The sequence below is a fragment of the Triticum aestivum genome, chromosome 4B, assembly GCF_018294505.1.
Source record: "Triticum aestivum cultivar Chinese Spring chromosome 4B, IWGSC CS RefSeq v2.1, whole genome shotgun sequence".
Taxonomy (NCBI): Eukaryota; Viridiplantae; Streptophyta; class Magnoliopsida; order Poales; family Poaceae; genus Triticum; species Triticum aestivum.
In genome coordinates this window covers 521,996,764-522,005,977 of record NC_057804.1, presented here as the reverse complement: position 1 = coordinate 522,005,977, position 9,214 = coordinate 521,996,764, and positions in this window count along the sequence as shown.

Below are 9,214 nucleotides of genomic sequence, written 5' to 3'. Positions count from 1 at the left end.
TCAAGAAGAATAGCAAACAAGTTGTTGCTCAAGAGAAGAATGTCACAGCCCTAGAGTTTGCTTGTAACTAGTGGCATTGCATCCATGCATCATGTTCAAATTTCATGAAACTTGAAATGGGGATTGATCCAAGCCCTAGCACCAAATGAATTCAACTAGGTTCAAAAAAAATATTTTCAATGATCCCAAATGCCCTTTAGAAAAGTTCATGATTTTTGTCAAAGGTGAAAACCTCTGCCAAAAGTCATGCACATATTTCTAGGCCATTCTGGATTTCTGAATTAAATCATATGTCATTTGAATTTGGGCATTTAAATGCTAGTAAATATTTTAAAAGCTCAAATAATCCTAAACTGAAATGTTCCATGTTGGATATATTATATACAGTGGGCATGTACAGTTTCGTGATTTTTGAAAGGGTCTAGGTACTTTTAGAAAAGCCACAAAGATTACAGAAAAAAATAGAAAAGAGAAACAAATAAACGAAGAGAGAGAGAGACCCACCTGACTTACCTGGCAGCCCACCTGGCCCAGCTCCTCCAGCTGGCCCAGCCCACTGGCCAAAGCGGTCGTCCTCAACCTCTGCCAGTAGGCAGAGGCGTGTCGCCCGTGTGCGCGCTCGCCCCTGGCCACCTCCTGCGTGCCTGCCGCCTCCCCGACGCGTCTGGACGATGCCACGCGCCACCCCGGTCCCTCTCTCCCACTCCCTCGCCCTTTCCCCGCCTCTGCTCCCTCTCTGCAGCGCGCCCGAACACCCCGCTGCACGCCAACGAGCACCCCCGTGACCACCGCCGCCAGCCACTCCCTCGCTCCATCTCCGCCTCCCTGAGCTCCGTATCGACTCCAGCTTCATCCTCGATGAGCCAAGCCTCGTCGGACGCCCTGCAATGCTGGCTCCATCGTCTTCTTCTTCCACGGGCACCGAACGTCGTCATCGTTGATTCGCCGGAACCAGTAACTCCCCGGCCTCGACGTCTACGCCAAAAGAATCACCGTGAGCCCCTCTACCGAACCCCTCTCTCCCCGCTCCCGTTTTCTCCTCCTAGCTGCTGTTTCCATGAGCACCGAGCTCCGGCTACCGACATGGCCAGCGCGCCCCACGCTCCCGAGCTCCTCCGCTCGCCCCAGTAGCACCCTCCTGCTCGCCGCGTCCCCAGGAGACGAGCGCGCTAACTACTTTGATTCACCGTGCCCTGTAGCCCACGCCCGCTCGAAGCCGTACCTCGATCGCCGCCGCGAGCTCATTTCGGTGAGCTCCGGCTACCCCGCGCCCTCCCGCGTGCCTCTCCTGGATGCGCGAGAGCACCAGCAGCCCATAGGAGCAAGTCGCACCCCAGCTGTTGCCTGTAGTGCTGCCCCGACCAACTCCGGTGAGTTCCCGCCACTGTTGTGGTCGTCGGTGTCACCTGCTGACGTGGCGCCGGTTATTTAGCCTAAACTTAAAGTTCGTAGAAATTCAGCCGTAACTCCAAATTAAATAATTTATATATGAAAAATGATAAGAAAAATCCAATCTTTACATCTGTACCATTTTCATGCATGTTGGAACAACTTAAAGTTGTTGTTTAGGACATTTCAATTAAATGGAAAGCACATATGGAGTTGAAATCTAACCTAGTGTTCAAACCAACTCCATTTAACTTGTTGCTAGCTGCATTAGGCCAAGCAACAGCATATTGCCATGACATTATCATGCATCATATTTGTTGCATTGCATTGATTGTGTCCCTCTTTGTTTGCCGGTAATTGTCCCCTCTCGATAGACGTGGTTTCGACGATGAGATCGATGACACCGATGAAGAGCTATATTATTTTCAGAAGTGCCAGGCAAGCAAAACCCCCTTGTTCATTCCGATACAATCCTACTCTCTCGCTCCTGCTCTCTTTTACTGCATTAGGACAACAATGATTCATCTGGTACTTGCTGCGGTAGCTGAACCCCTTTATCCTCTGCATGACCTGTCATTGCCACAGTAAATAGATGAAACCCACTAGCATGAGTAGGAGTTGTTTGAGCCATGTTGTGCCTACTCATTCATGTTTGTTTGTCATGCCTGCTATTGCTTAGAGTTGAGTCAGGTCTAATTCATCGGGGATGAATCAGAGGTGTGTGAACATGTCCTACTATGTGTGAGCTAAGTGTGTGAACACGATTTGGTAAAGGTAGCGGTGAGAGGCCATGTAGGAGTACATGGTGGGTCTCATTGAAGCTGTCCTTAGGAACTGAGTTCTGTGTTTGTGATCCATGATTCAGCTACTACCATGCATTGGGCCCTGAAATATGACCCCGCTCGACTTCTTAACCACCCTAGTCCTCTGTCCAGGAGTTGCAAGTAGTTTTTGGTGTTTGTAGTATGCTGGAGGCCGTGCGCAGCGCTGACCGGAGGGGTGGGTTGTGATGCGGTAGGCACGTGGCCGGGTATACCGGGCGCCCGTTTGGTGTCACGGAACCCTGTACACATCGTCCGGGGCCGTATGTGGAAACCTCGGCCGGACTCCCTGCGGATGGAACCTGAATAGGCGATAAACCTGGACTAGAGACTTGAGTGTTTAGGTAGGTCGTGGTTTACACCCACGTCGGCTTTCGCTTGAAGTCTGCCGAGCACATGTGGTGTGCAGACGCTAAGTGGTGGAAACATGTATGAAGAAGTACACCCCTGCAGGGTTAACATCATTTATTCAAATAGCCGTGTCCGCGGTAAAGGACTTCTGGGTTTCCTGTATAGTTCATAGACAAGTGAAAGTGGATACTTTAAAATACGCAAGATAAGCGTGAGTGCTAGGGATGGCGTTCTCGTAGGGAGAAGGGAGTGGATGCATAGTGGTGTATTCATATGGTGAATATGTGGACTCGTGTGCACCACCTCAAAAGAGTTACTTGCAGTCGTAGTTCAGGATAGCCACCGAGTCAAAGCTGGCTTGCTGCAGTTAAACCCCACCATCCCCTTGTTGATAATGATGCATATGTAGATAGTTCTGATGTAAGTCTTGCTGGGTACATTTGTACTCACGTTTGCCTATTTTATGTTTTTGCAGAGAGACTTCAGTCTCACTAGTAGTTCCAAGTGGACTTCGACGTTTAGCTTGTTACCTCAGCTACGATCTCGTGCCCTCGGCAGCATCTAGTAGATAGTCAGGCTTCTCAGCCTTTTTCATTTGTAGATGTCTGTACTCAGACATGTTAAGCTTCCGCTTGTGCTTTGACTTGTATGCTCTGAATGTTGGGCCATGAGACCCATGTTTGTAATATCTTGCTCCTTAAAGCCTATTAAATAAAATACTTGAGTTGTAGAGTCATGTTGTGATGCCATGTTGTATTTGCACATATCGAGCATATTGTGTGTATGTTATTGAAATGCTTGGTATGTGTGGGATCTGACTATCTAGTTGTTTATCCTTAGTAGCCTCTCTTACCGGGAAATGTCTCCTAGTGCTTCCATTGAGCCCTGGTAGCTTGCTACTGCTCCGGAACACTTAGGCTGGCCGGCATGTGTCCTTCTTTGTTCCTGTGTCTGTCCCTTCGGGGAAATGTCACGCGATGAATACCGGAGTCCTGTTAGCCTGCTACAGCCCGGATCACCGGAATCCTGCTAGCCCAGTGCTACAGCCTGGATTCATTCGCTGATGACCGACGCGTTCGATGCTGGGTCATGGATGCCTGTCCCTGTAAGTTTGTGCCACTTTGGGTTTACGACTAGCCATGTCAGCCCGGGCTCCTTATCATATGGATGCTAGCGACACTATCATATACGTGTGCCAAAAGGCGCAAATGGTCCCGGCAAAGGTAAGGCGACACCCGTGGGAATACCGTGCATGAGGCCGCAAAGTGATATGAGGTGTTACATGCTGATCGATGTGGCATTGAGTCAGGGTCCTGACAGCTTTGGTATCAGAGCTTGACTGCCTGTAGGATTACCAAGCCAAACTGGTCGAAGTTGTGTCTAGAAATGCTTTAGTTATGTAAAGGAATTGATTGTGAGAGGGAACGTAAGGCTCCTTTTACTCCTTATACCTCATGGCCTTCTGATCTGAGTCATCCTCTTCTCTTCTACGGGGATTAAGAACTAGGCCTTCTCATCTATCTATCAGGATGACGTGTTACTAATCCATAGACTTATAGAATTGTTAGTTTCAAATCTCAGTTCAGCTTTTACTACTCCGCATGTTCATAGCTAGTCTCAGAACCTTGATATTGTGATATCAAGTGGTTATACCACCAGTTTTCAGGATGTCTCAAATCATTTTGAGCATTTACAGCCGTTATGCTGTCCGAGTCATCCCAGGTTTCTAAATAGTCTGATGCATTTGCAAATCCTTTCTTTCCGTTCCCGGTGTCCTCTATGGTCAGAATAAGCACACTAATCGGTGCGTTGAGGTAAATTATTGCCTTGACATATATGTTGGAGTTATTATTATGACTCTAGGTGTCTTAGAAGATTATCTAGTAATCTAGCCATGATTTGTGTCCCAGTGTGATGATTCTGGCCTTTATTCCCGAAAGCATCCCGTGATGCAATTTAGTTAGTAGGTATTCTACTCCTGGGTTTTGAACCCGATATTCACCCAACTCACTTCATGTTCATAATGTTTGCTCGTTCCTTTAGGTTATTAGTAACCTTTGCGATAGTTCTTGAGGTTTGCGGTATATCATTCTGCCAAATACCATGAACTACTTATGGCAGCAGTTCCTCGTTGGACCAAAAGATCACAACAAAAGTGCTCTCGATGAATTATCGATTCTATGTTGTGACCCTGCCAGTCCTACCTTTCTGCATGAATTGTCTGGAAGAAATATGTTGAACTCGTTCGACATTCTAATCCATGCATCCACAACCCAGAAAATCAGATGTTCTTTTGAGTTGTCCCTCTTTAGTTGTATCCTGACCTCCATCTATCAAGTGATAGTCAGGACTAGTTGTGCATTCGTGTTATCGATGCCTATTATTCTTGTGGTTCGTCAAGCCATTCTATTCCGAAATGACTAGGAGAAACAAACTCCAGTACCTCATCCATTTCTAGGATTGGGTCAAAGCAGTTGTATTCCACAGATCAAAATGCCAATCCAGCTTTTGTTCTGTTCTACCTTGGAGTGTTACCATCTTTATGTCAAGAGTGTCATGAGAATTGCACTACCTCTTATGAATTCTTGACGCAGTAATACTTCTTGCCATCATTGTTCATTCCTTGGTTCCATGTTATTGTAACCGGAATGCCGACAAGTGAATCGTGGTGTGTGAAATCAATACTGCTAGCAACTCCGTTGCTTGGTAGTTAAATGGACAACAACCTCATTTTAGCGTGCTGATTATTGAATCATCATTCTAAGATAGATTGTGCTACCTAGTCCTTATTTCTGGTGCACTCCTCGATCAATGAGTTAGGATTGTGTCAATCCCTCACTCTTTTGATCATATCGTCTTGCCCTGTAAAGCAAGGTTGTTCTCGAGCTTAGTAACATATCGGTGGTTCGTGATTTTCCGAATATCTTCTCGAAAGTATTACCAGGTTGTCACCTGACCGCTATGTTGAGTTCGTGATCAAGTTGGTTTTCTTGTAACCACCCTTTCTCCAAGAATCTGTGCCGGATACCATGAGCTAGTTGGTTAAGCTAAACAACAACTTGGAGAGTTGGAAGATAAAAGCTTAACTGACTTAGTTCATCTCCAAGTGATATTCTGGTGTGTGTGTGTGTGTTGAAGAAAGATGATATCTCCATCAATTGGTCCTCGTGATCAGTTGTTGGATCTATTGCCTTGTCAAAACTTTGATTTGAGTATGGGCTATCGTCAAGTCAAATCAGAACCAACGATGTTCGTAATGTTGTCTTACTCATGGTTGATCCCTCGAGCATACACCATTCCATCTTTTGGTCTAACCAATACTATCACCTTGTTCACATAATGGCGGAATTCTAGTGATATGGAAATTCTGATGAGTTGTTGTTGAGCCCATCAACAACATTTTATCTCCTCCATAATTCATGATGAACATCAGGCTAGTGTTGGAAACTTGTGTAAGCATAATCTTCGTGTTCCGTTCATGAGGTATATGTTCGGATGAAAGAAGTGACTTCCTCTAATTCACGGTACTTGGTTTAAGTTGCCGCCGTGAATTTGATAAAGTCAATGTTGCTTCCTTGGAATCATCCCAAGTTAGTCACACATGTGCAAAGTATACTATGGTTTGGTAGATTAATTACCTCCACTCCATATGTATTTTGTAGCACACCAAGCCACTGATTGATTTGTTCAAGGAGAACAAGCTCCTTCTTAAGAGTATACCCTATGCAAGGACTTCGATATCCTCGATGATGGTTCCCCACCGGAACTCGGTAGTGTTTTATTGTAAGACTACCATGGGATCATGTTTGTCTGGGACAACGTGTTCACATGTTTGTAGCAGAACCAACTCATGTTTTGGAGCTTGCTATCGTAGTTCATTTCCCGAGAATCATGCAACATCATCTCGTCGGTTTGTGTTGCAAACTTTCATTTTTCTTTCTAGACTCGATGAGTCTAGATTATTCTGACACCAACCAGATCTGAATCTCAGGCAGATATGATGGTTCGAACATTTCCCAAGAATTATAATATTGGTCTCTCCATAACCGGTAAAGTGGATGTCGTGGCCAACACACCCAACCGGAAGACCTGTTATTGTAGTATCTTGATTGAGAAAGTTGGCCACCTCCCCATAGGGATTTTGCAGGGTTTACTCCTTAGTTGTCCGTTATGGATTTTTGTGCTCCCGAAGTCCAACCTTTACTTGATGTTCTAGATACCAAACCATATCTATGAATGGGATACGCTAGTACATCAAGGAGATCATTAGAAGCGGAGTGCTAAATGTCTCTCGGTCGATCATCCAGATTTTGTCCCCTTGGTCTCGCTAAGGTGAAATCTGAGAAAGTGTTATCTTCCTTTACATCCGCATCATACATCACTATTCCTCATGGTAGTATGTTGTGTTGCTAGGATCCTTGACACGGATGTTGGTAAAACCTTGATGAATATGGAAATGCTCAAGTTCTTGAGAGCACGCACAAGCACTATGTATTATCACCAGCACTAACTAGGATTGCTTCCAGTTTTCTCGGCCATACTATAATTTTTTCAACAGTGGAACCACCCTCGACCGTTGAGTTATTTCCCAGTTACTAGAATCATTCCCATCATTTGCATGTTGTTCCCAGCTTGCACCGCCATCGTGCCACCCTACTCTTGATTACCCTTCTCAGTAATTATTGACAAGGATCATTTTCAAAAGTGATCCTACCATGGGTTTCCATCCATCTCCGATGATAGGCAAAATCATCCATTGTGTTTTCCTCAACAAGGTAATCCACATCATCCATACTAGTCCGGGTATGTCATTCTTCCGGACTCCTTCAAATGATCGATTATGATTTGCCTTAAGCTAGTATAAAGAACCTCAGTGATCTTTGAATCAAAGGTAATTCTTTTTGCCACTTAAGGGATGATTCTATGAGCCACCTTCCCTAAGGTGCCCCGTTATGGAATCATGGCAATTATCCTCGCTACTTGAAACCCTCGTCAAATTGCTTCTTCCGTCCCTCCTGATGCATGTTTTGCCTCTCAGCTCCAGAGATGTTTCTATGTCTCATTCCGTGAATTGATCTTGTGATCATTAATATGATCCTAAGTTGCTCGAATCTCAGGAAGATCGATTCTTCTAAAATTCTCCCTTTCTACTTGTTGTCATGTGGGATGTAGTTCTCAGAGCAAGACGTCGAGACAAAGATGGTGATCGAATCAACGTTCTTGTGAGATGCAACTTGGATCGTGAAGATTGTGTTAGTTGTGTTCCCCTCTGTCTTCTTACCTCACGTCCTGAATCTCGGGACGAGATTCTTGTTTAGGGGGGGTGAGTTGTCACAGCCCTAGAGTTTGCTTGTAACTAGTGGCATTGCATCCATGCATCATGTTTATATTTCATGAAACTTGAAATGGGGGTTGATCCAAGCCCTAGCACCAAATGAATTCAACTAGATTCAAAAAAAATATTTTCAATGATCCCAAATGCCCTTTAGAAAAGTTCATGATTTTTGTCAAAGGTGAAAACCTCTGCCAAAAGTCATGCACATATTTCTAGGCCATTCTGGATTTCTGAATTAAATCATATGTTATTTGAATTTGGGCATTTAAATGCTAGTAAATATTTTAAAAGCCCTAATAATCCTAAACTGAAATGTTCCATGTTGGATATATTATATACAGTGGGCATGTACAGTTTCGTGATTTTTGAAAGGGTCTAGATATTTTTAGAAAAGCCACAAAGATTACAGGAAAAAAATAGAAAACAGAAACAAATAAACAAAGAGAGAGAGAGACCCACCTGACTTACCTGGCAGCCCACCTGGCCCAGCTCCTCCAGCTGGCCCAGCCCACTCGCCAAAGCGGTCGTCCTCAACCTCTACGAGTAGGCAGAGGCGTGTCGCCCGCGCGCGCGCTCGCCCCTGGCCACCTCCTGCCTGCTTGCCGCCTCCCCGACGCGTCTGGATGATGCCACGCGCCACCCCGATCCCTCTCTCCCTCTCCATCGCCCTTCCCTGCCTCTGCTCCCTCTCCGCAGTGTGCCCGAACACCCCGCTGCACGCCGACGAGCACCCCCGTGACCACCGCAGCCAGCCACTCCCTCGCTCCATCTCCGCCTCCCTGAGCTCCGTATCGACTCCAGCTTCATCCTCGACAAGCCAAGCCTCGCTGGACGCCTTGCAACGCCGGCTCCATCGTCTTCTTCTTCTTCCACGGGCACCGAAGGTCATCGTCGTTGATTCACCGGAACCAGTACCTCCCCGGCCTCGACGTCTATGCCAAAAGAATCGCCGTGAGCCCCTCTACCGAACCCCTCTCTCCCCGCGCCCGTTTGCTCCTCCTAGCTGCTGTTTCCGTGAGCACCGAGCTCCGGCCACCGCCATGGCCAGCGCGCCCCACGCTCTCGAGCTCCTCCGCTCGCCCCAGTAGTACCCTCCTGCTCGCCGCGTCCCCAGGAGACGAGCGCGCTAACTACTTTGATTCGTCGTGCCCTATAGCCCACGCCCGCTCGAAGCCGTACCTCGGTCGCCACCGCGAGCTCGTTCCGGTGAGCTTCGGCCACCCCGCGCCCTCCCACGTGCCTCTCCTGGATGCGTGAGAGCGCCAGCAGCCCATAGGAGCAAGCCTCACCACCAGCCGTTGCCTGTAGCGCCGCCCCG